This window comes from Mirounga leonina, unplaced genomic scaffold (genome assembly GCF_011800145.1).
Source record: "Mirounga leonina isolate KUSES-001 unplaced genomic scaffold, KU_Mleo_1.0 Mir_151, whole genome shotgun sequence".
Classification (NCBI taxonomy): Eukaryota; Metazoa; Chordata; class Mammalia; order Carnivora; family Phocidae; genus Mirounga; species Mirounga leonina.
In genome coordinates this window covers 46,467,540-46,495,453 of record NW_023270377.1, presented here as the reverse complement: position 1 = coordinate 46,495,453, position 27,914 = coordinate 46,467,540, and the positions used below count along the sequence as shown (strand labels likewise).

Genomic DNA, 27,914 nt, shown 5'->3' with positions numbered 1-27,914 from the left:
CTCTCTCGCTGTGTCTCTCTCTCTGTCAAATAAATAAATAAAATCTTAAAAAAAAAAAAGATAACAATGACAGTAAAAATCTCATTAGAAACTATGCCACCCTTGGGCGCCTGGGTGGCTCAGATGGTTAAGCGTCTGCCTTCGGCTCAGGTCATGATGCCAGGGTCCTAGGATCGAGTCCCCATCGGGCTCCCTGCTCCTTGGGAGCCTGCTTCTCCCTCTGTTTCTCTCTCTCTCTATCATGAATAAATAAATAAAATCTTAAAAAAAAAAAAAAGAAAGAAACTATGCCACCCAGCAGACAATAGAATGACATCTTTAAATTGTTAAAAGAATTAAATTGTTGAAAGAACAGCTTAACCTAGAATTCTAGCCCAGTAAAAATATCTTTCAAAAATGAAGATCAAATAGAGACTTTGAAACAAACAAAAGCTAAAAAGTTTCACTGTAATGCCACCAACCTGGAATAGAATAAATGTAAAAGGAAGTTCTTCAGGCAGAAAGAAAATGATACCAGATGGAAGTGGTAAATTTATGGATGAATATAAAAGACAAGTTTTTATATCTTAATCTTGTAAAGATAATTGTTCAAAGCAAAAATAGTAACAGCGTATTCTGTCATTTATAACATATGTAAAGTAAAATATGTGACAACAATAGCACAAAAAGTTCTGGAGGAATAGAAATATTGTGTTGTAAATTTCTTTCACAATATTTGTAGCAGTGTAACATTATCTTTAAAAAGTAAAGATGTAGGGGTGCCTGGGTGGTTCAGTTAAGTGGCTGCCTTCAGCTCATGCCATGATCCCAGGGCCCTGGGATCAAGTCCCACATCATGATCCCTGCTCAGCGGGGAGTCTTCTCCTCCCTCTCCTCTGCCCCTCACCAACCACTCGTTCTCTCTCTCTCTCAAATAAATAAATAAAATCTTAAAAAAAAAAGAGTAAAGATGTATATTGGAAGCTTAAAGCAACCACTAAAATTTTAAGAAAAGGGTATATAACGAATAAGTCAAATGTGGAGATAAATGTGGAATTATTTTTTAAAGCCCGACTAATTTCAATCAAAAAGAATGCAGTAAAAGAGGAAATTTGAAAAAATACATATAGGACAAATAGACAACAAAGATAAAGAGGGTAAATTTAAACCAATGACATTGATACTTACATTAAATGTGTGAATGAAAATGATCTGAAGACTCCAATAAAAAAAACAGAGTTGTTGGGGCGCCTGGGTGGCTCAGTTGTTAAGTGTCTGCCTTCGGCTCAGATCATGATCTCAGGGTCCTGGAATCGAGCCCCACACAGGGCTCCCTGCTTGGCAGGAAACCTGCTTCTCCCTCTCCCACTCCCCCTGCTTGTGTTCCCTCTCTCGCTGTGTCTCTCTCTGTCAGGTAAATAAATAAAATCTTTAAACAAACAACAACAACAAGAAAAACAGAGTTGTCAGACTGCACAAAAGAAGCAAGACCCAACTATAAACTACCTATACAAAACCCGCTTTAAAAAAATACACAGATTAAACAAAAACAAATGAGGTATGGTGATTAACATAAAAAAATTAAATTTAAAAAAGTATTTCAGAAATATAAAAAAAATGGGAAAAGACATAGCATGTTAACACCAACCAAAATAATTTGGGATGACAATAGACAAAATAGGCTTCAATATAAGGAATGTTACTGGGAATAAAGAATATCATTACATAATGATAAAGGGATCAATTTATCAAGAAGACATAAAAATCTTAAATATATATGCCCCCCAAAACAGCCTGAAAATATATGAAGCAAAACCTGATAGAACTAAAATGAAAAATAAGCAAACACATAAATATAGTTGAAATTTGAGGGTTGTTCTCTTGGCAATTGGCACGAAAGACAAAAGAATCAAACAAAAAAAATATAAGAGAGTGAAACAACACTCTGGAATATTAACCAAAAGAAACCACATACTGAGCCATAGAATAGTCTCAGTAAATTTAAAAGTATTGAAATCATACAGAATATGATTCTTGATCAAAACTTACTATGTAAATAAACTATAAGTCAATAAGAAGAAAATATTAATATAATAACCCCCATGTATTAAGAAATCAAACAACATACTTCTAAATGACCCCTGGTTCAAACAGAAAATCACAATGGAAATTGTGAAAATATTTTGAACCTAATAAAAATGAAAAGTATATCAAATTATAAGATACAACCTAAAAATATTTAAAGTATAGACACTTTGAAAGAGAGTTTGGCACTTCTTTCACAAAATTAAACATATACTTACCATATAGCCTAAAAATCCACTCCTAGGTATTTATCCAAAGAGCTGAAGATATAAATAAATAATTTAAATATAAATATAAATAATATATCCACTCAAAAAAATTATTTGAATGTCAGGGGCACCTGGCTGGCTCAGTCAGTAGAGCATGTGACTCTTCGGAGTTGTAAGCTCAAGCCCCAAGCTGGGTACAGAGTTTACTTAAAAATTTAAAATCTTTAAAAAAATTATGTGAATGTTGAAAATTATTTCACATATACTAGTATAATTTCAAAAAGGAAACACTTAGCAGAGATAATAATAACATATGTAAGATCTGCAGAATGAGAATTATAGGAAAATCAAAGTAGACCCAAATAAATGAAGAGATACACCATCTTCAGGAGACTTGAATTATACGATATCAATTGTTCAAACTATATGATATCAATTGTTCCAAAACAGAGCTACAGATTCAACAATAATGCCAATTAAAATCCCAGAAGGATATATTTTTTTAAAGATTTTATTTATTTATTTGACAGAGAGAGAGAGAGCACAAGCAGGGGGAGTGGCAGGCAGAGGCAGAGGGAGAAGCACGCTCCCTGCAGAGCAGGGGGAGCCTGATGTGGGACTCAATCCCAGGACCCTGGGATCATGACCTGAGCTGAAGGCAGTCGCTTAACCAACTGAGCCATCCAGGTGCCCCTCCCCAGAAGGATATTTTAAATTGACAAGTTGATTTTTAAAATTACAGAAATGCGAAGAACACAGAATAGCCAAAACAATTTTTAAAAACAACAAAGCTTGTTACACTGATCTGAAACCTTACTATAAATCTATAGTAATCAGGACAGTGTAGTATTGGTGTTAGATTATGTGTTTAGATAAATAGAACCAGATAGAGAATCCAGAAAAGATCCCTTCATATGCAATGACTGTGCAAGCTGCAATTGTACAAACTGACCTTAATCATCAATTGGAAGATTTATAATTATTTTGTGACCTTTATAATTTTTTGTCAAAACATTAAAAATTCTCTTACTGTTGGCTATAAATATATAGGGAAGTGAAAAAATAGTAAAGCTGATATTTATTCAACATACTGTAATTTAAAACATTAGAAACATTAAGAATTAGAATGCTTTAATTCTTTGTCTAAAAAATCTTATAAAGAGTAGTGTGAATGTGCTTCCTTGTCATATACTACAATACAGAGCAAGCACCTCTTCTATGCCCTGAAAATTGTCATATTCTTGTTTGGATCAGCTTCTACACTTTTATCTTTATATTTTCTATGTCATGAAATACCCCCAAATGTTCCTTTAATGTTAAATTTTATGCCAGTGTCACTTTCTCTGGGACATCTTTCTCCTTTTCATCACAACTATTTTCCTCACGTATGTTTTAGTATGTTCACCATTACTAAATTCCTCAGGCTGCATATCTAGTCTCTCCAATGGCAGGCAGTGTTATCATTCCCACAGTCAGCTATTCCTTCTATAACTACATTTACATTCAATTGGAATTTCACTTCCAACACTATCATCTTTTGTTTCTTTGTTGTACTTTCATCTTGATTAGCCAATTTCCTCTTCCAAGTATCCATTTGCGTAAAATGACACATGGGTTTATCAGTTCGTGACAAAGAAGCTATACAACTCCACATTTTGTATTAATTGAATAACATGCTCACTGAGAAAATCAATAGATTTTGAAAGAAATGACATGATTGGTCACTAATCATAATGCATATGTTATTTATTTATTTATTTATTTGTTTGTTTGTTTGTTTGTTTGTTTAGAGACAGAGAGAGCCTTATCATGCATGCATGTGGGTGGGTGGGGGGCAGAGAGAGGGGCAGAGAGAGAATCTTAAACAGACTCCACCCCTAGCATGGAGCCCAAGTCAGGGCTCAATCTCACCACCCTGAGATCATGACCTGAGCCAAAATCAAGAGTCAGACACTTGACCCACTGAGCCACCCAGGTGCCCTTCCAATGGGCACTTCTAAAATGCAAAGGAATCTGTATGCCCAATAGGAAAAGGGAATCTTATTTGTTAAACGACTATGCAGTTTACGTCCCAGGAGTCCTCTAATCTATATGTTTTAATTTACATAAAAAGGGTTTTGGGGTCCCGGAAGATAAAGGTCTCATAGTGAGTGAAAGTCAGCCTAGGACCAGAATTGGCGTGATCTGACTCCCATTTTAGTTCTCTTGCCTTTCTACCAAATGGCAACAACTTGCTCTCACTCTTGTTCTATTTTCATCATTGCTTATTTGCCCTTTAATTGAATTCATTTTAAATTCAAATACTAAAATGCATTCAAAGATGAAAAAACTTAAGCTGCTAATAAATTATACAACCAAAAATTACTTCAAAGCCAAGTTTTTAGGTGTTCAGACCAATACTATGGAAACTATAGATTCATAAACATATAAAGCATTTTAAACTATCTCCCTTAAATATGATGTGATAGATGAATCGCATTTGATTACATGCACAAAGATAACTCAGTTGTGACAATCTTAGCCCTTGGTGTTGACTCTTATACACACTGCTACCCATTTTCTTATTTCCTCATGAACATCAGACTTTCTTAATTAAACAAATATATCATCTGTACCTTGTGATTACAATTCAACAATTAAAACCTTGGAATTAGAAGAAACATCATTTATTTTAGAGTATGCAGAGTTGTTCATCTTTCCAAATAACTAGAGAAAAGAGGCTCCCTACAGTTCATATGCTGTTTATGAAGGTAATATGGTCTAATCCATCATGAGATAAAACATGACAGGCAAGTTCAAAGGAAGCAATGGCATTTTAACTTTCGAGCCTAATGAAGCATATAGAACAGCAAAACATTCTGCTTGTTACTACTGCATGGTATTGGAGCACGAACTTTCTCTCACCTTAGGCCCCAGTTAACTCTACTATTAATAACTTTAGTATTATCCTTGAACTGTTTCTATCTTCCCATATCACATATATAAGTAAGTCTACATTTTCTTCTACTACTTTTGCTTAAATATTCAGAGTTATTATTTACCATTATTTCTTTCAACTTGCCTTTTGCAATTTATTTTCCCATTCTTAAACCTCATAGGACACACAGTAGATATGATGCTCTATGCTCTGCTTAAGGAGGTCTAGACCCTTCTGTCATGCCTGAAATTTGTACTGTTGTCATTAATTAAATAGATTTCTACCTCAAATGAAGTTAAATGTTCATAATTCAAAGACAAATTATCTACACTGGGCTCCAAACTGACCACATACACAAAGTGTGCCTATTCACAACGCAGATCATCCAGATAGGTGATTAAGGACAAAATGACCCTAATCTCCAGGAAGTTGAAATTTAACAGAAAAAAAATCTCACTCTCCTGGAGAACATGATAAGGATTTTTAATGTAAAATCTGACATTCCTCATTATTTCCTATGACTTCGAGCCCAATCCAGTAAAATTTCACCAAATATTTCACCAACATCTTACATATCAAAAAGGACACAAATGGCTGAAATGACTGAATTCTAGGAAAGCCAAGAAACGTAAGTTATCAGGAAAAGACCATTTAGAAAACTTGGAACTAATATCACAAGAATAAAAATATAACATGTAGATAGACCCAAGTTCAAATAACATTTTAGAAATAAGTAGGTTTAATCATCTAAGGGAGAACAGCCTTGTAGCAAAAACAGAACCAAAGAACAAAGGCACTGGGAAAAATAGCTCAATTTAAGGTTAATTGATGTCTGTAAAATAAATTTAAAATAACTAACATAAATTTAAAATAACACCTGGGTGGGGGCGCCTGGGTGGCTCAGTTGGTTGGGCGACTGCCTTCGGCTCAGGTCATGATCCTGGAGTCCCTGGATTGAGTCCCGCATCGGGCTCCCTGCTCAGCAGGGAGTCTGCTTCTCCCTCTGACCCTCCCCCCTCTCATGCTCTCTCTCTCAAATAAATAAATAAATAAAATATTTTAAAAAATAAAATAACACCTGGGTGGCGCCGTTGGCTAAGCTTTCAGCTCTTGATTTCAGCTCAGGTCATGATCTCAGGGTTGTGAGATAGAGCTCCCCATCAGGCTCCATGCTCAGTGCAGAGTTTCTTGAGATTCTCTGCCTCTGCCCCTCCCCCCACCCGTGCGTGCATGCTCACTCTTTTTCTCTCTCTCTCTCCCTCTCAAAATAAATAAAATCTTTTAAAAAAATAAAATAAAACAACTAACATGGAGTTTTTTGTTTGTTTTGCACAATTAAGATTACAGAAGCATAATACTGTTTCTATGCATTTGGAAAGAAACCAACCAAAATAAGAATTACCACTGAGAAAGAACTGCCCAAGTACCAAACAAGGTAGCCTAGGACCCCAAACCTCTTCCCATATTATACTGATATGATAGCGCTAGTATAATAAACTAGATGCCCAAGTCTAATAGTGGCACAAAATAAGCAGCATTTTGAGGACTCTCTAGGAGTTGGCACATACTGTTCCCAGAGTAGAAATGGGGAGAAACTTTGTGAAGGCAAAAGAGGGAACAATGAAGAAGGGGTATGACTTGTATTTGTAGATGTACATAAATTCACATATGCTTATTTAGAAAATGTCAGGGCTGTAGACCGGTCAGTGCTGCCACTGTCCCAGTAGTGAATCAGTGTAAATAAATCAGTGCTATCTGATTTCTGTTGCTTCTCCTCTCTACTCCTCTGCCTATGGGCACCTCCACAAATTCTTGGACTAAGAATCAGAGGACGTTAAACAATACTTGGGAGTTGAATTGCCTGTTTAACAATGCTGACAGCCAACTAACTTTTCTCATATTCCGTACAGCTGCCAAGGAGATTACCTAGATTAAGAAAAAGTGGGGATGGGCACCTGGGTGGCTCAGTTGGTTAAGCAACTGCCTTGGCTCAGGTCATGATCCTGGAGTCCCTGGATTGAGTCACGCATCGGGCTCCCTGCTCGGCAGGGAGTCTGCTTCTCCCTCTGACCCTCCCAACCCTCCCCCCTCTCATGTGCTCTCTCTCTCAGTCTCTCTCTCTCAAATAAATTAAAAAAAAAAAAAAAATCTTTAAAAAAAAAAAAAAAGAAAAAGAAAAAGTGGGGGGAGGGGAGCCAGTCAAGTAGAGTGGAGTACAGTAGACCCCCCTTATCCAGTTTCAGTTTCCAGGTTTCAGTTAACCAAGGTCAACAGCAGTCAGATACAAATAATCCTGCTTCTGACACACTGTCAGAAGGTCAATAGTAACCAAACACTAGATCACATTACCTAGTCATTCACTTCATCTCCTCCTCATGTAGGCATTTTATCATCTCACATCATCACAAGAACAAAGGTGGGTATGGTACAATAAGGTATTTTGAGAAAGACAGAAAGACCACATTCACATAACTTTTACTACAGTATATTATTATAATTGTTCTATTTTATTACTGTTGTTGTTAATCTCTCACTGTGTCTAATTTATAAAATAAACTTTATCATAGGTGTGTATAGGAAAAAGCATAGTATATATAGGGTTCGGTAGTATCCGTGGTTTCAGGCATCCACTGGGGGTCTTGGTGCATATCCCCCCGGGGTGGGGGTGGGGCTACTATATAAGGATAGAACATGGACGTCATAACAAAATCAAGCGTTAGCTAAGAATTGAAGTAGACACTGGGAGGAAGTTATAGCCAGTAGAAACTTCATCTGGAAAACTATAAATTAGATAATCTGTAAATTAGTTTATCTCAAATATTACACATGATTAATATGCCTATTAATTACAGTCAGGTAATCATCAGGGGGAAAAAAATCCAACTTTCAGTGCCCGAATTCATGGTAAGTCCCATGCACTGCGAGTCAAGAGACCTGCTTTTTAACCAAGAATTTGTCACTAAATAGCTATCTTGAGAAAAATAGCTATTCTATATCTCAATTTCCTTATCTTGAAAATTGTCATTTTTATTAGATTATTTCTTCTAACATGAAAATTCTATAACTCAACTAAAATTAAGTATATCGAACTTTCAGCAGCAAAGAAATTCAGGGTTAAGTTCAAGAGTCTGGAATAAGGGGTGCCTGGGTAGCTCAGTCATTAAGCGTCTGCCTTCAGCTCAGGTCATGATCGAGCCCCACATCCGCCTCCTTGCTTGGCGGGGAGCCTGCTTCTCCCTCTCCCTCTGCCTGCAGCTACCCCCGCTTATGCTCTCTCTGTGTCAAATAAACAAATAAAATCTTAAAAAAAAAAAAAGAGTCCTGAATATTTAGCCCTTGGCACTCTAACATCACAGACCATTATAGCAACATTATATACTGAAGTTTTTTCAGTCTTCTTTCCCGTTTCTTCCTCCTTAATTGTTTTCTTGCCAATGTGTCCAACATCACACATTGACACCTGGCAGTCACTAAAGATTGACTTAAAGGTCAGCATATGGATTGCTGGGTGGCCTATGAATCTTGTTTGAACCTGGTCTGCATCCCAGATTTTTGGAAATGGCAGAGGGCCACAAGTCCAACATAGTACAAGCTATGAAATACAGAAAAAGTAATCTTTTCTCAAAGATTAAAAGGAGAAAACCAATATATCTTGGATAGCAATTCAGGATGTTCTATACATTCCTGTGTAAAATAATTTTAAATGTTTGCCCTTTTCCATGCATTCCATTCACACAAACACATACACATACACTCACATTCACACTTACTCACAGACTTATGCCTACTCTATATTCTCTAGCAAATCCAAGCACAATCTTCCCTCCAGAATCTTTTCAATCTGAAGAATGACAAAAATATTACATGGGAAAAAAGTCTGCAAAGGCTGTTAACAAAAAGTAATTTGTAATCCCCATGCAACTTCTTGTAGGTTCCTCAGAAATAAATCCATGTGAATACATTCAGTAATCCTAGAAAACAATATCCATTTCCACCATTAATTTTCTTACCTTTTAATAAAAAGGCTACCAAAGGTAAGGGGAAAGTTTAAACTAAATCTAAAGTAAAAAGACAGACAATGAAATAGCAGGATCTAGTAGTAGACCAATTTTCTATCCTCTGCAGTTACACACAATGATCCCTTCAGTCCCCTTAAACCATATAGAAAGCAATTTCCATCTAAAACACACATGCAAATGGAACATCATGTCAGGAGACAAAGTTACTGAGAGTAACTTGTTAATAGATGATAATGTACTTTGCATCATATAAAGCTGCTCAGATCAACTTATATTCAAGTATAACATGGTCAAGACAATTAACAGATAATAGCCAAATGAAAACAAGTTACATTACTGTATTATCTGGATCCTCTCTTTTAGAAAATTTCAGAGGATCAAACATTCTGGCTGGAGAATCATGACTGATTTATTCCCATTTCTTCAAAAAAGCAATTTTCCCTTGCTCCAACCCTGATCCAGCTTGGGTGAGATTCCCCAGCGATTCTTAGACACCTTCATGTATGTACAAACACACAGCCAGATACAAGGCTTCAGAACAAATATTCACTCAAACATATACCTTTAGCTATTTTATACTTAGGAACTTATTTCTAAAGAAAAAAATTGGGGGCGCCTGGGTGGCTCAGATGGTTAAGCGTCTGCCTTTGGCTCAGGTCATGATCCCACAGGGTCCTGGGATCGAGTCCCGCATCAGGCTCCCCGCTCCTTGGGAACCTGCTTCTCCCTCTGCTTCTCTCTCTCTCTGTCTCTCATGAATAAATAAATAAAATCTTTAAAAAAAAATAAAGAAAAAAATTTAGTTAATATATATATCTTATATGTCCATGGGGACCTGGATGTTACACAGAGATGATGAGCCAGATATTGGCCTTCCAACAGATGTGAAACAAGTTCAAAATAAACTCAGCTGGATTTCAGCCAGTAATGACAGAGTAAGACACACCAAACCAACTCATACAGAGGGAAAAAAAACTATAAGGTATGAATATAACACAAAAACAGGTACCTGAAACTATTTGTGTACTTGTCATCCCCAAAGTATGATGGTAAGCTTCTTGAAGGCAAAATTATTTAATCATCTTCTTATACTCCAAATTATTTAATTCACTACAGTGTTTTCCCCATAGTTATTACATAATGTATAAAGGTTGGACTGAATATCTGTGCTCAATAAATACAAGAGTGATTAATTGTAACTGATATTAGCAAAATGCTCAGTCAATTGAGCATCCAACTCGGTTTTGGCTCCGGTCATGATCTCAAGGTCATGAGATCAAGCCCCGAGTCAGGCTCCACACTCAGCAAGGAGTCTGCTTGAGATTCTCTCTCTCTCTCTCTCTCCTTCTGCCCCTCCCCTCCACTCATGCAATCGTGCATGTTCTCTCTCTCTCTCTAAAGTAAATAAAATAAATAAATATTTTTTTTTAAAATGCCCTTTCTCTGGTCAGATTCTACACACTGATTATAGGTACAGGTGCACCTCAAGAGACACAGGTCTATTGGCATGATCTGACACCTTACACTGGAAAAAAGTATAGCAGGAACACCTTTTCTAGAATTTTCTCTTCCATCACAAATATGGCAACAGTTACTACAAAGGGAATTATCTCTTCACAGTATTCAGGATTCTTTCTGGCTAACCCTCCTGGATTTAGGAGGAAATAAGAAAAAGGATAGGATAGAAAAAACCTTGAGGATCATCCCAGAATCACCTCAACTCTTAAGAAAGACAGAATTCTGAAGAATAGAAGAAATAATTAAAGTTTAACTTATCTTCTTTTTACTCAAGGCCAGATACAAGATAGCAGGTCAGTCCCTAGCACAGTCTGACACATAACAGGAATGCTTTGAGAATATTCTTTATGACATCAATGAGTATCTTTGTTTGAGCTCTGTGGGTGTAATTTCTCTTAGGTTTCAATATAAAAAATAACAAAAACTGTATTGTGAAGAAGTCTTGAAGCTCAAAAGAGATAATATACCTAAAAGTGTTTAGCACACTGTCCAGCACATGAGAACTCTATAAGTGGTACTATTACTGTTAGTAGTAGTATGTTCCAAATTAACTGCTTTATTCATAGCTATGAACACATAAATCATATAAATAATCTGTTCACAGAAGCCAGGAAATGAAAAATCTAATATTTATCTTCAGAAACTCACTGATTTCCTATGTGTCCCAGGCTCCTCCTCTTTCCATAGAATAATTTTACTTAATTTTAATAATATGTTGCCAATACCTTATGATCACAGACAGAAAATAATTCAAGTGATCTTGTTGCCACTGGATGAGGTAGTTTGAGGCCTTCTCTTGACAATGACTCAACAGTAATTGAAGGGACTTATTAGTCATCTTTCATGGATCAATGCTAACAGTTTATGCTTTTTGTGGCTGTTGTGTTTGCTTCCTATTATGTTTGTTTTGTTTTTGTTTTTTTCATAGAATAACATGAGCTAAGAGAAACTTTAGTGAAGGCACAAAAGACTTATATCCAAGAGTAGTCAGTGCACTGAGATTAACTAGGTCAGCCAAGGTAATATCTTATTTTAGCTGGTTACTAGATCAGCAAATTATATAAAGGAGTAAATTGGGAAAAGAACTCCACAGTCCCTACTGCTAATATCCGGAGTCTGAAAGAAAAACACAAAACCTTTGGGGCAATAAGCAGATAATGTCAAATAAAAAACACACGTATGTGCTAATAAAGTTAATAAATAAAGTGGCAGCAACCTGGGAATTGGGCAAGTACAGCCCTTGATACAGTAGGTCACTGGGGAGCAACATCATTAATGAATATTTATGGTTGAATCTTTTTTAATTAAGTAGAGTGGTGAACACAGAGAACCAAACTACCACTGATGTTGCTGTCAAATCACACTCAATATATGCTATGAATAAAAATATCCTTTTTTCTGCATGTGGACAAAATCACTACATCATTTAGGACAACCAGGTTCTGGATAGCATCTGAGGCTGTAGAAATTGTGTCATTCACAAAATTTAACCCAACAGATATATAAAAAGATGTTCAAATGACTAATCATCAGGGAAATGCAAATCAAAGCCACAGTGAGTTATCACCTCACACCTGTTAGAATGGCTATTAGCAAAAATGCAAAAGATAAGAAGTATTGGTATGGATGTAGCGAAAAGGGAACCCTTGTACATCGTGGGAATATAAATTTGTACAGCCACTATAGAAAACAATATAGAGATTCCTCAAGAAATTAACTATGAAACTACCATATGATCCAGCAACCTCACTTCTGGGATATATTTAAAAAAAACAAAATCAGTACCTTGAAAAGATATCTGCACTCCCATATTCATTGCAGCACTGTTCACAGGAGTCAAGATATATACAGAAACAACTGAAGTGTCCATTGACAGATGAATTAAGAAAATATGGTGTGTGTGTTTATATACACAATGGAATATTAATCAGCTTCTAAAAATAAGGAAATCCTGCCATCTGCAACAATATGGATGAACCTAGAGGACATTGTGCTAAGTGAAATAAGCCAGATGTAGAAAGACAAATACTGCATGACCTCACTTATATAGAGAAGCTAAAAAAGTTAAACTCATAAAAGCAGAGAGTATGATGGTGATTCCCAGGGACTGGGACAATGGAAAAAATGGGGAGACGTTGGTTAAAGGGGACAAACTTACAATTATGCAGGATGAGTTAGTTCTGGAGATCTCATGCAGTGACTGTAGTTATAATACTGTATTATATACTTGAAATTTGCTATGACAGTGTATCTTAAATGTTCTCACCACAAAAATAAAAGTAACAATGGGGCACCTGGGTGGCTCAGTCGTTAAGCGTCTGCCTTCAGCTCAGGTCATGATCCCAGGGTCCTGGGATCGAGCCCCGCATCGGGCTCCCTGCTCAGCGGGAGGCCTGCTTCTCTCTCTCCCACTCCCCCTGCTTGTGTTCCCTCTCTCATTGTGTCTCTCTTTGTCAAATAAATAAATAAAATTTAAAAAATAAAATAAATAAAATAAATAAAAAATAAATAAAAGTAACAATGTCAGGTGATGGATTTGTTAATTAACTTGATTGTGGTAATCATGTACACATGAACCAAAACATCATGTTGTACACTTTCAATATACACAATTTTTATTTGTCAACAATACCTCAATAAAACTGAAAATATTTTTAAACAAAATATTCTTTTGAAATTAGAAGGTTTTAATATCAGAGTTATGATGCAGAAAATAGGATAAAAGTTAAGCAACAAATTCACAATAGAGTTGTCCTTCCCTTTTATTTAAAAGGAAATAGTAGGGGCGCGTGGGTGGCTCAGTTGTTAAGCGTCTGCCTTCGGCTCAGGTCATGATCCCAGGGTCCTGGGACTGAGACCTGCATTGGGCTCCCTGCTCAGTGGGAAGCCTGCTTCTCCCTCTCCCTCTGCTTGTGTTCCCTCTCCTGCTGTGTCTCTGTCAAATAAATAAATAAAAATCTTTAAAAAAAAAAGAAACTTAAATGTTTTAGAAAAAGAACCTTTCTCATATATTTCTAGTGGAAATGCTATATAGTAATTATTAACATATTTAGAAGCTTATAATCAGATTTTACTTAGAAACGCCACTGTTGGGCGCCTGGGTGGCTCAGTTGGTTAAGCGACTGCCTTCGGCTCAGGTCATGATCCTGGAGTCCCGGGATCGAGTCCCGCATCGGGCTCCCTGCTCGGCAGGGAGCCTGCTTCTCCCTCTGACCCTCCTCCCTCTCATGCTCTCTGTCTCTCATTCTCTCTGTCTCAAATAAATAAATAAAATCTTAAAAAAGAAAAAAAAAAAGAAAAAGAAACGCCACTGTTATAAATGTTAATGCTTAGATTCCCCCAGACTCTAATTATGCTTCTGTAGTGCTGTGGTAACAGACCAGAATATTTGTCTTAATTGAGTAAGCTCTTTAAAGGTAAAGAATCATTAACATTTTCAAGTGTCAAGCTGTAACCTTGCCAAATTTTATTTACAACTAGTATTTTAATGGCAGTAAGATATAGTAGATGTATACAGAAGATCTAGCTTCCGATTGCAACTTCCACTAATAATATGAACTTGAACAAACCATTGTGCTTTCCTGGTCCTCAGTTTTCTTACTGGTAAAATGAGATGATTTGAGTTAAATTCTAGGATCAGGTAGAAAATGTTTTGAAATAAAAGTGCTAGAGCCTAGAACATTCTTCTCCAACTTAAAGGTGAAATAATGACAGTAAGTGAAACAAATTAAAAGTGAGACAATGACACCAATTTCAGGAGAAATAGATAGGAGCACAAGATGGGGTTCCATCTAATATATATTGGGGACCAATTTAGTTTATAGTCTTTATTGCCAAAGACAGATGCTGACTGGTAATTTGTTCAAGTTGCACAGCAGGTAATTTCTTGGAACAGTGACTTTTCCTCGGTGGTATCTTTGAATTTTTTCTGCATGCCAAAATCTGAAATGACCTTTCTTTTTCCCTAAAATGTAGCTCAAAAATAGGAAGACTGGATCAAAGTTTTAATATCTCTACTGTTATCACAATGGCTAAGGCAAACTCAGACCCCAGACATCCATCCTCTAATCATGGGGTTCAATAGTAAGTCTGTTTGAAAAATCAAACATAACAGATGCATAGTTAGTATATATACATCATAGTCCAGATAATAATATCTAGTTCTAAAGATAAATGTTTGTTTTCATGGCTATGTTTTACTTTGTTTACAAAAAAAAAAAAGAAATCAGGTAAACTTGACCTATATCACTTAGAATGGTTAGCAGAACTTGCTTCTCAAACAAGTATTAGACTTTTTATACTTCTTTGCACAACAGGATTCTGTATCCTTTTATTGTTTGAGAGATGATGGACAAGCACAAAGATGTGGGAGCCATAAGGAGTACATATGTCAGGTTCACCATAAACCACAATGTTATACATCTATAATGTTTCTACTAAGTACACTAAATGGAGCAACTCAAAAAGACATGGCATTTTTCAATAAAATACAGCTTTTGGACAGTGATTTTTAATCTACTCTTCCAGTGAAATTTTTGCTTTTAAATTAAGATAATTATACTTCTAATTCCTAAGTACTTTGAATTTCAATTAAAACACAGCATGATTTTCATAATGTAATTGAGATACGGTCACTGCCATTGTCTACAACTTGATTGCTGTCATAATTCTTGGTGATTTTAATAGCCAGGCAGTTCACTGACCTCTACTCTTTAAATAATTTTTATTTCCTCTTTTCTTAAGCCACACGCTGCCCTAAATGACATCCCCTTCACAATCTCAATATTAAACATTACTCTCTTTTGCACCACCCCCTCCTCCACATTTCTTCATTCTCTCTGGTACGATTTTCAATATTTCTTCTACCCACTAGAACCTACAATCTTGCAAATTTTTTTCACAGGTTATTATCCCCGTTATATTCTCTCCTCCTTCCTTACACAGCACTTGCCTTCATGCAGGTGCAAGTAACTGGAGAAAAACACAGAACCATGTTGACTGGTCTCACTTTGAAGTCAAGAGCATTAACCTCAAGTAGGTCTTTCATGCTGCCCAAGCCATTTTTTTCCTACTTTATACTTTGATTTTCCTTGTATTTTACAACTTTTTCACTTTCCTCAAATCTTTAATGCCTCCACCCCCAGATTATAACCACCTTCTTTCCTTCTATCTTAGTATGACTTCTCCATGTGTGCCCTAGATCCCAATATCCTCTACCTACTCAAGAGTATTGTTCTAGGAATTCTTCTGTCTTTAAGGCATCATCACATTACCCCCATGGATCATCCCCCATCAGCACACAAACATGCAGTAATATACGTCATCTTTAAGTAACTTCTTGTTCCCATATTATCACCTTCACTCTTCCCACCTTTTACAGCAAAAAAAACTCATCAAAAAATATATTATACTCCCTGATGATTTTTTTCCTATTGAATGCAATCCAGTCAAGGCCTCTATTTCATTCAGTCTTATGAAGTCACCAGTGATCACCTCCTCCTCCTTCTCAGACTTCACCTTACTTAACGTATCTATAGCTTTTGAACCACTTAATCACTCAGACTCCTTGTCAAAACCCTTCCTTCAATTGGTTTCCATGCATTTTCTCTTGATTCCACTTCTGTATCACTAACCATTCTTTCTAGTCTCCTTTGTTTGCTTCTCCTTGTTGCTCTACTTTCTTAACATTGGAATGCTCAGTACTTGGACTCCTCTCAATCTACACTCATTCCCTTGGTGATAACTTCAATTATGATCTCCTCTATATGCTCTCTGCTTTCAATTTAATAATCAACCCAGAGCTCTTGCCTGAACTCAAGACTCACATCTCCAACTACTTACTCAGCATCCACTGGAATGTCTAATAAGCATATCCCCAAAGCAGAACTCTGGATTATTTTACTCCAAAATCTGTTCCTTTGGCAGGATTTTCCATCTCACCATCTCCATCATTCCAGTTACTCAGCTTCAAGAATTAGAATCATCCTTGTTTCCTCTGTTTCTCACATATCACATATCCAATTCACCAATATATTCTGTTGGCTTTATATTCCAAATATATCCAGAACCTAACAATTTCTCACTATTTCACCACTACTACCTTAGTCCAAGCCATCACACATCTCACCCACATCGTTCTATTAACGACTCAACTGCTCTGTCTTCTTCTATACTGGACCTCTTTAAAGTTATTCTCAGGAGAGGCAAGATGGAGGAAGTATAGGGGACCTCATTTCATCTGGTCCCTTGAATTTAGCTACATAACTATCAAATCATACTGAACACCCATGAATTCAATCTGAGGTAAGAAAAGAATTGCTGGAACTCTACAAGTAGAAAAGTGACCAAGGTAAGAGGTGTGGAGAAGTGAATCTGAGGGGAGATATCAGAAGATAAACGGAGTGGGGAGGGAGCCTCCCTAAGCTGGCTACAGGAAAGTGACATAGCCCTGGAGCACAAAATCGGAACCCTTAGAAACCTGCTCCAGTGAGAGATACCCTTCCTGAAAGGTGCTCACTTGGTGAAGTGGGGGCAGAATCCTAGGTGGGACAGTGTGGTCTCAGGATCTCCAAGTCACAGAAAGAACGGGGTGCCGGAGCCAGTAAAGTTCCCAAGCGCTGGAGCAGAGAAACTGGTTAAGGTCAGTGAGCTGGGGAGGGGGCTCTCAGCTCGGTTCACCATAAACCATGAGCCACAGCATGGGGACCCTGCAAAGGTCTGGAATACGAGGACTCTCCATCTTCCCCTGGGAGGGGCGGAACAGGTGCCTGCATGACCAGGGGACAGCTCTCAGTGCAAGAGCCATGTAAAGGACAGTAACGGGCAACCCTCCACCTTCCGCTGGAGGGGCAGAATAGGTGCGCACTTTGCCAGGGCCCTACAAAGTGCAGAAATGCAGCTACCCTCTGCCTTCCCTGGGGAGGATCGGGGTGGGTACACACCATAGCAGTCTGCAGAGTTTGGCACACACAAAAGTGAAGACTGCTTATCCCTGAGGGTTTACTGAAGGGAGGGGACCCCGATCTTTCAGCTCTAGGGCTGGAGATCAGGTGGCCATTTTTATTTTCATCCTCTGAAGCAGGGCAGAAAGCCTTCAGGGAATAAAAGCCACATAGAGCAACCAGCTTACACTGAGCCCAGCCCCCTTGCAAGGGGCTGTGCAACTCCACCCAGGCAAAGACACCTGAGAATCAGCTCAGGAGACTCCTCCCCCAGAAGACCAGCTGGAAGAACAGGTGAACAGCAAGTTTACAGACCACACAGGACTGCAAAACTCCAACACAAGGGGAAAATAGTATATAGAATTCGAGGTTTTTTTCTCATGATTCATTTATCTTTTGGTTTAAAATTTTCCATTTCTTTTTTTTCTTCTTTCCTTTTTCAACTATTTTTTTATTTTATCAACTCTGTTTTTAAGCCTTTTTTTAACTTTCTTTCTTTTACATTTGCATTTTTTAGATATATTCTTCATTTTTGGCTTCCTCTCACTGTACTCAATTTTATTATTTTTATGTATATAAGTTTTGCTTTCTTTACAATTTTGGGACTGTCTTTTAACACACAGACAAAATACACTCAGGACCAAGTGGATCACCCTGCTTTGTACACCCTATATGATTATATACCTCTCTTCCCCACCCCCATTTTTTTTTCCTTTTCCTCTTTCTTTTTCTTTTCATTCTTGGTTTCTGACAGCTTCAGGTTCACTCATTCATCCATTCTTCTCAGGCAAAATGACTAGAAGGAGGAATTTACAACAAAAGAAAGAACCAGAGGCAATACTCTCTACTACAGGTCTAATCAATATGGATATAAGTAAAATATCAGAACTGGAAATCAGGATAATAATTATAAAGTTACTAGCTGGACTTGAAAAAAGCATAAAAGACACTAGCGAATCTTTCAGTGCATACATGAGATCTAATCGGGCTGAAATTAAAAATGCTCTGAGATGCAGTCTAAATTGGGTGCTCTAATAGCTAGGATATATGAGGCAGAAGAGAGAGTGACATAGAAGACAAGTTGATGGAAAGGAAGGAAGCTGAGGAAAAGAGAGAAAAACAACTAATGGACCATGAGGTGAGGCTTCAAGAAATCAGCAATGCCATAAAATGAAACAATATCCAGAATTACTGGGGTGCCCAAGGGAGAAAAAAGAGAGAGGGCCAGAAGGTATATTTGAGCAAGTCATAGCTGAGAACTTCCCTAATCTGGGGAAGGAAACAGGCATTCATGTCCAGGAGGTAGAGAGGACCATTCCCAAAATCAATAAAAATAGATCAACACCCCGACATGTAACAGTGAAGCCTGTAAATTTCAGAGATAAAGAGAAAATCCTGAAAGCAGCTCGAGACAAAAGGTTCGTAACCTTCAGGGGTAGGAATATTAGACTGGCATCAGACCTATCCACAGAGACCTGGCAGGCCAGAAAGGACTAGTATGATATATTCATAGTACTAAATGAGAAAAACATGCAGCCAAGAATACTTTATCCAGTAAGGTTGCCATTCAGATGAGAAGGAGAAATAAAGAGCTTCCAGGACAGACAGAAACTGAAAGAATACGTGACTACCAAGCCAGCCATGCAAGAAATATTAAGAGGGATCCTGTAAGCGAAGAGAGAGCCCAAGAGTAACACAGACCAGAAAGAAAAAAAGATAATCTACAGAAACAGGGACTTTACAGGTAATACAATGGCACTAAATCATATCTTTCAATAGTTACTCTGAATGTAAATGGGCTAAATACTTCAATCAAAAGACACAGGATATCAGATTATATAAAAAAGCAAGACCCATCCATATGCTAGCTACAAGAGACTCATTTTAGACCTAAAGACACATCCAGACTGAAAGTGAGGGGGTGAAGAACCATTTATCATGCTAATAGACCTCAAAAGAAAGCTGGGGTAGCAATTCTCATATCAGACAAATTAGATTTTAAACCAAAGACTGTATTAAGAGATGAAGAGGGACACTATATCATTCTTAAAGGGTCTACCCAACAAGAAGCTCTAACAATTATAAATATTTATGCTCCTAATTTGGGAGCAGCCAATTATATCAACCATTAACAACCAAATTAAAGAAACACATTGATAATAATACAGTAATAGTAGGGAACTTCAACACCCACTTCACAGCAAAGGACAGATCATCTAAGCAGAAGATCAACAAGGAAACAAGAACTTTGAATGACACACTGGACCAGATGGACTTCACAGATATATACAGAGCATTCCATCCTAAAACAACAAAAGACACATTCTTCTCGAGTGCACATGGAACTCTCTCCAAAATAGGTCACATACTGGGTCACAAATCAGGTCTCAACCAATACCAAAAGACTGGGATTATTCCCTGCATATTTTCAGACCACAATGCTTTGAAATTTGAACTCAATCACATGAGGAAATTTGGAAGGAACTTAAAACACTTGGAGGTTAAAGAGCATCCTACTAAAGAATGAATGGGTCAACCAGAAAATTAAAGAATAATTTTATGGAAACTAATGAAAATGAAAACACAACTGTTCAAAACCTTTGGGATACAGCAAAGGTGGTCCTAAGAAGGAAGTACATTGCAATATAAGCCCCTCTCAAAAAAATTAGAAAAATCTCAAATGCACAAGCTAACCTTACACCTAAAGGAGCTGCAGAAAGATAACAGCAAATAAAGCCTAAACCAAGCAGAAGAGAAATAATAAAGATTAGAGCAGAAATCAATGACATAGAAACCAGAAGTATATTAGAACAGATCAGCAAAATTAGAAGCTGATTCTTTGAAATAATTAATACAATCGATAAATCCCTAACCAGACTCATCAAAACAGAGAAAGGTACCAAATAAATAAAATCATGAATGAAAGAGAAATCACAACCAACACCAAGGAAATACAAACAATTTTTAAGAATATATTATGAGCAACTATATACCAACAAATTAAGCAATCTGGAAGAAATGGATGCATTCCTGGAAACTTATAAACTACCAAAACTGAAACAGGAAGAAATAGAAAATCTGAGACCCATAACCAGAAAGGAAATTGAAGCAGTAATCAAAAATCTTCCAACAAACAAGAGTCCAGGGCCAGAGAGCTTCCCGGGGGAATTCTGCCAAACATTTAAAGGAGAAATAATACCTAGTCTACTGAACCTTTTTCAAAAAATAGAAATGGAAGGAAAATTTCCAAATTCGTTCTATGAGGCCAGCATTACCTTGATCCCAAAACCAGACCAAGGAAAATTACAAAAAGGAGAATTACAGACCAATATCCCTGATGAACATGGATGCAAAAATTGTCATCAAGATACTAGCCAATAGGATCCAACAGTACATTAAAAGGATTATTCACCACAATCAAGTGGGATTTATTGCTGGGCTGCAAGGGTGGTTCAACATTCCCAAATCAGTCAATGTGATACATCACATTAATAAAAGAAAGGACAAGAACCATATGATCCTCTCAATTAATGCAGAAAAAGCATTTGACAAAGTACAGCATCCTCTCTTGATTAAAACTCTCCACAGTGTAGGGATAGAAGGAACATGCCTCAATATCATATAAGCCATATATGAAGAGCCCACAGCAAATATCATTCCCAATGGGGAAAAACTGATAGCTTTTCCCCCAAGATCAGGAACATGACAGGGATGTCCACTATCACCACTGCTGTTCAACACAGTACTGGAAGTCTTAGCCTCTGCTATCAGACAACAAAAAGAAATAAATTGGCATTCAAATTGTCCCAGAGAAGTCAAACTCTCACTCTACACAGATGACATGACACTTTATATGGAAAACCCAAAAGACCCCACCCCAAAATTGCTAGAACTCATAGAGCAATTCAGCAACATGGCAGGATATAAAATCAATGCACAGAAATGAGTTGCATTTCTATATACTAACAATGAGACAGAAGAAAGAGAAATTAAGGAGTCAATCCCATTTATGACTGCACCAAAAACCATAAGATAACTAAGAATAAACCTAACCAAAGAGGTAAAGGACCTGGACTCTAAAAACTACAGAACACTTATGTAAGAAATTAAGGAAGACACAAAGAAATGGAAAAACATTCCATGCTCATAGATTGGAAGAATATTATTAAAATGTCTGTGCCACCCAGAGCAATCTACACATTCAATGCAATCCCTATCAAAATACCACCAACATTTTTCACAGAGCTGGAACAAATAATCCTAAAATTTGTACAGAACCAGAAAGACCCTGAATAGCCAAAGTAATGTTTTGTTTTGTTCTGTTTTGTTTTTTTCTAAAATAATGTTGAAAAAGAAAACCAAACCTGGTAGCATCACAATGCCAGGCTTCAAGCTATATTACAAAGCTGTAATCATCAAAACAGTATGGTACTGGCACAAAAACAGACACATGAATCAATGGAACAGAACAGACCCCAGAAATGGACCCTCAACTCTATGGTCAACTCATCTTTGACAAAGTAGGAAAGAACATCCAGTGGAAAAAAGACAGTCTCTTCAATAAATGGTGCTGGGAAAAGTGGATAGCCACATGCAGAAGAATGAATCTGGACCTTTCTCGTACACCATACACAAAGATAAACTCAAAATAGATGAAAGACCTAAATGTGAGACAGGAAACCATCAAAATCCTAGAGCACAGGCAGCAACCTCTGTGACCACACCCGCAGCCACTTCTTGCTAGACAGGTCTCCAAAAGCAAGGGAAACAAAAACAAAAATGAACTATTGGGACTTCATCAAGATAAAAAGCTTATGCACAAAGGAAACAGTCAACAAAACTAAAAGGCAACCTATGGAATGGGAGAAGATATTTGCAAATGATGTAGCAAATAAAGGGCTAGTACCCAAGATCTATAAAGAACTTATCAAACTCAACACCCAAAAAACAAATAATCCAGTCAATTAATGGGTAGAAGACATGAACAGACATTTCTCCAAAGAAGACAGACAAATGGGAGCACCTGGGTGGCTCAGTCAGTTAAGCCACTGCCTTCGACTCAGGTCATGATCCCGGGGTCCTGGGATCGAGCCCCACATCGGGCTCCCTGCTCAGTGGGAAGCCTGCTTCTCCCTCTCCCTCTGCCTGCCTCTCTGCCTACTTGTTCTCTCTCTCTCTCTGTCAAATAAAATCTTTAAAAAAAAAAAAAGAAGAAGACATACAAATGGCCAATAGACACTTGAAAAAAAATGTTCAACACCACTTGGCATCAGGGAAATACAACTCAAAACCACAATGAGATACCACCTTACACCAGAATGGCTAAAATTAACAAGACAGTAAACAACGAATGTTCACAAGGATGCAGAGAAAGGGGAGCACTCTTATACTGTTGGTGGGAATGCAAGCTGGGGCAGCCACTCTGGAAAACAGTATGGAGGTTCCTCAAAAAGTTAAAAATAGAGCTACCCTCTGACCCAGCAATTGCACTAGTAGGTATTTACCCCAAAGATACAAATGTAGTGATCTGAAAGGGCACCTGCACCCCAATATTCATAGCAGCAATGTTCACAATAACTAAACTGTGGAAAGAGCCCGAGATGTCCATCAACAGATGAATGGATAAAGAAGACGTGGTTTGTGTGTGTGCATATATACATATATATGTGTGTATATATATACATACACACATACATATATAATGGAATATTACCCAGCCATTATAAAGAATGAATACTTACCATTTACATTGACATGGATGGAACTGAAGGGTATTATGCTGGGCAAAATAAGTCAAACAGAGAAAGACAATTATAATATGGTTTCACTCATATGTGGAATATAAGAAACAGTGCAGAGGATCATAGGGTAAGGTAGGGAAAACTGAATGGGAAGTCATCAGGGAGGGAGAAAAACCATGAGAGACTCTTAACTATAGGAAACAAACTGAGGGTTGCTGGAAAGAAGGTGGGTGCGGGGATGGGGTAACTGGGTGATATGCATTAAGGAGGGCACGCGATATGATGAGCACTGGGTATTATATGCAACTGATAAATTATTGAACACTACATCTGAAACTAATGATGTACTACATGTTGGCTAATCCAATTTAAATAAAAAATTAAAAAGAAAAAATTTTTAAATAAAAAAATAAAGTTATTCTCCACACAAAAGCCAGGGCAAGCCATTTTATAACATAAGTTATATAATATTACTTCTTGCTCAAACCCCCCCCCATAACTGCCTACCTCATTTGTACTGAAATCTAAAGCCCTTACAGTGGCCTAGAAGTCCTACATGATTTTGCACCATCTCTCCACTCTCCTCCTCCCAAAGACCTTTGTAATATCATCCTTCTACCACTCTTCCTTTTGCCCAGTTCATTCAAGCCACATGGGTCCCTTTGCTTGTTTATGGACATGCCAAGCATGCCCCTACCTCAGAATCTCTGCATTCTGTGTTCCCTCTCCAGTGAGGACTTTCCTGACCATCCTGCACAAAATAACAATACAGACTCCCCATCCCAGAAGCTCCAGCCCCTTCACATACTTATCTTTTGGCATACAACGTATTTATTTTTCTATTGTGTCATTCCTCACTAAATATAGGCACATGAGTAAAAGAATATTTTTTTGCTTGCTTGTTTGTTCATTCACTTATTCCAAAACCTAAATAATGCCTGGTATATAGTAGTGGCTCAATAAATATTTATTGACTAAAGAAATCATTTTACATAATTCAAAATGGAATTTTGATCCAAAGGGAGTTTGTCATTATTTAAAAACACCTCAAAGCATTAGAACTGGAAAGAAGATAAGGACTACCTACCAAAAATAAAATAGTTCCATTGCCTTTTCTGGAAATTCTCATGGGCAATGGGAGCATGAGTTAGGACCAGGAAAATGTAAGTGCTCAGTTACTACCCTGTCCCAGCCCCAACCAAAGCAGCCCTATTTTGTTGTTGTTGTTGTTGTTGTTGTTGTTGTTGTTGTTGTTTTCTATTTCAGGCTTAGACATAATGGTTTAATAAATATTTTAAAGAAAGTTCTGAAACCTAAAAAGTAGAACTGTAGATCTGGTGTAAATCTTCAGTCACAGAGAAAGAGATTGAATCCTGGAAAATGAAGTGAGTTAATCCAGGTCAAATCACGATAGTTTCAGAAAACCAGGGCTGGAAATCCAGGCTCCTCAATCCTGTCCTCATGCTTGCCCACTCAAGGCCAAGATTTCTCCATGTTCTTCCTGTTCATCAAGGGCATAATGCTTGAATGAGATAGGTATTGCCTTTCCAAAAAATCCAATTATGATTTCAGATTTAATTATCATATTCTCAATTTCTTACAAAATTTCTTAAATTTCAAATTCAATAATTATTCTTTCAGATTGCTGGAAACAATACACATTTGAACTTTTCATAATTTTTCATAAAAACTAATCTATATTCACATTGCTAAAGCAGTGCAGGAGACTTGATTACAATTTGCTATATTTAAGTATTTCCCTAAATAGATTATATAATCTAAATTTTCTGCACGCTATTTCTCAATTTCTCTTCATGCATCCATGGATCAACTTTTTAGCACACAACCCACAAAGTTAAATTGGTTTGTGATTGGAACAAATGAAAAAGAAAATGTATGACCCATGTGCATTCTACTAAGCTGACACAATGAATGTGTTTCTCTGCCAGGTTTAGATTAACCACTGATTTGATGCACCAACTGGCCCATTTCTCATAAATGGGTTTTCTTCTATTCAGTGTTTAGTAAGCTCCTTGTCAACAAAATAACCCCTAGGCTGAATAAAAATCCCCTTAGACCCTGATAGCCTTGGAGGATTATTTGCTCAGCAGTGATTTAAGGGATCTCTGACAACTTCATTTTGATATATTTTCCAAGAAAGTATATTACTAAAAACCCTGAACACTTAAGCATTTGCAATTTTAAAGACTTAATGCTCGGAGAAAAATGGGAATCCTACCAGGATTTTTGATGGCTATTTAGAAGATGGGATATCTAATCCATTCCTTCACTTATTGCAAAGAAAGTAAATTCAAGGCAACAGTAATTCACTTGATCAAAAGAAGTTTTCAGCCCCAACGGCTGTTTGGGGCTCTCATGATTAGTCCTGCGCAAAAAAAAAAAAAAAAAGACTGAAGGCAAAGAGTTATCCCAGCATAGACTTCACTTATCAACTACATTTCTTTTTTTTTTTTTTTTAAAGATTTTATTTATTTATTTGAGACAGAGAGAATGAGAGACAGAGAGCATGAGAGGGAGGAGGGTCAGAGGGAGAAGCAGACTCCCTGCCGAGCAGGGAGCCCGATGCGGGACTCGATCCCGGGACTCCAGGATCATGACCTGAGCCGAAGGCAGTCGCTTAACCAACTGAGCCACTCAGGCGCCCTCAACTACATTTCCAAGATCCTATTTGTTGGTAGTGGAATATTGAAAACCACAAAATAGTTCATGTTTACAGCTTACAATTATAGTTCATAAAATATTATTTACAACACAACAGAATTTATTGCTTCCTTACTTTATATAGTCAGTAGTCCTCATGTATTTAAAACTATTTGATATATAAATTCAGTATACTGGGTGGATGGGTTAGCCTGGTGATGGGTATTAAAGAAGGCACGTACTGAATGGAGCACTGGGTGTTATACGCAAACAATGAATCATGGAACACCACATCAAAAACTAATGATGTAATGTATGGTGATTAACATAACATAATAAAAAAATAAAAATTCAGTATACTGAGACCTTAAAACCTATCTCTGTCACTAATTAGTGGTATGATTTTGATCTTGGCCTCATAGATATGTGAAAATTAAGTATGATAATGTATCCAAGGTATCTAGTACAGGGAACAGGCACATAATAGTTTGTCAATTGATGTTAATTTCCTTTCTTCTTCCCTTCTCCCTTTTCAAGTACATACAACCTTACTACCTACAATGCCATAATTTTATTCATCTATTTATCTTTAAAAATATTTACTGAGTACACACTACATACCAGTTTCCCTGCATTGCATTGGGCAATAGAACTGTATACAAACCCAAACCCAACAAAGTCCCTGTCTCACAGAATTTACACTTTTGTGGGAGATACAGAACAATAACAGCATTTTTCCTTAAATGGGTCAGTCATGAATGATTCTCTAAAGAGGTAAAGCAAAAAAGTCATATGAAATTCTGGAAAAGAGCTTTCCAAGCAAACAGAATTGCTAATGCGTAAGCATGGGTGCATCAGAACTTAACACTAAGTGGGGTAGCAAAGGCAAAATTCCATGGAAGACAGAGACTTAAATGAGACTCTCTTATTCCTAAAATGAAGCTGAAAAAATCTGCTTTCAACCACTGACCGAACCTATGGCTTATGTGACACTGGGAAGTGGAGGAAGAGAGTAAGGACAGTCTGTTGACTACGGGTGAGTCAAGCCACCCACAGGTTGGATGAGGCATCTGCAATACCTTCTATATGACCAAAAAGGAGTTCCAATCTGGTAATATGAATCTGGTTCTTTCTTTGGGATCAAAGAGCTAGTGAGAAGCATATGCAAACCATTCTGCATAAAGGCAGGATGAAAGAGAAAATGTCTTTTAAAACCTTCCACCACCTCCTTCTCACTTGCTCACGTGCTTGCTCTGTGGGAGGTCCTACTACTATGTTGTAAGAACCCTGTGGAAAGGCCCATTTGGTGAGGAATTAAGGCCTCCTGACAACAACCATATGAGGGAGTCTTCTTGGAAGCAGATGCACCAACCCCAGCCACGCCTTCAGAGACTGCAACCCCCACTGCCATCTTGAATGCAGCCTCATGAAAGACCCTAAGCAAGAAACACTCAGCTGAGCTGTTCCAGGATTGCTGACCCTAAGAAACTGAACAAAACTCCACCAGTCTTTTCAGCTATAACAGAACATCTGGTAGTATTTCCTCAGGCTTGTAAAAGCTCAAAAATGAAATGTGTTGGGGTGCCTGGGTTGCTCCGTCTATTAAGGGGCCAACTCTTGATTTTGGCTCAGGTCATGATCTCAAGGTCGTGAGATCAAGCCCCACTCAGGCTCCGTGCTGGGCATGGAGCCTGCTTAAGATTCTCTCTTTGCCCTTCCTGTCAAGAAAGAAAAGAACAGAAGGGGAAGGGGAAGGGAAAGGGAAAGGGAAAGGGAAAGGGAAAGGAAAGGAGAAGGAAGGAAGGAAGGAAGGAAGGAAGGAAGGAAGGAAGGAAGGAAGGAAG

At 37.5% G+C, this 27,914-nt stretch overlaps 2 long non-coding RNA genes across 3 annotated transcripts in view; both read right to left on the bottom strand.

The window, feature by feature from the left end:
- LOC118012242 overlaps nt 1-1,268 on the bottom strand; it is a 56,620-nt gene extending 55,352 nt beyond the window's left edge. The window contains exon 1 of the long non-coding RNA XR_004679651.1: nt 1,168-1,268. This is a non-coding gene — a long non-coding RNA (uncharacterized LOC118012242). The remainder of the gene's footprint in view (nt 1-1,167) is intronic.
- The window catches only part of LOC118012241, a 344,578-nt gene that overhangs the window by 313,545 nt on the left and 3,119 nt on the right, over nt 1-27,914 (bottom strand). The window lies entirely within an intron of this gene.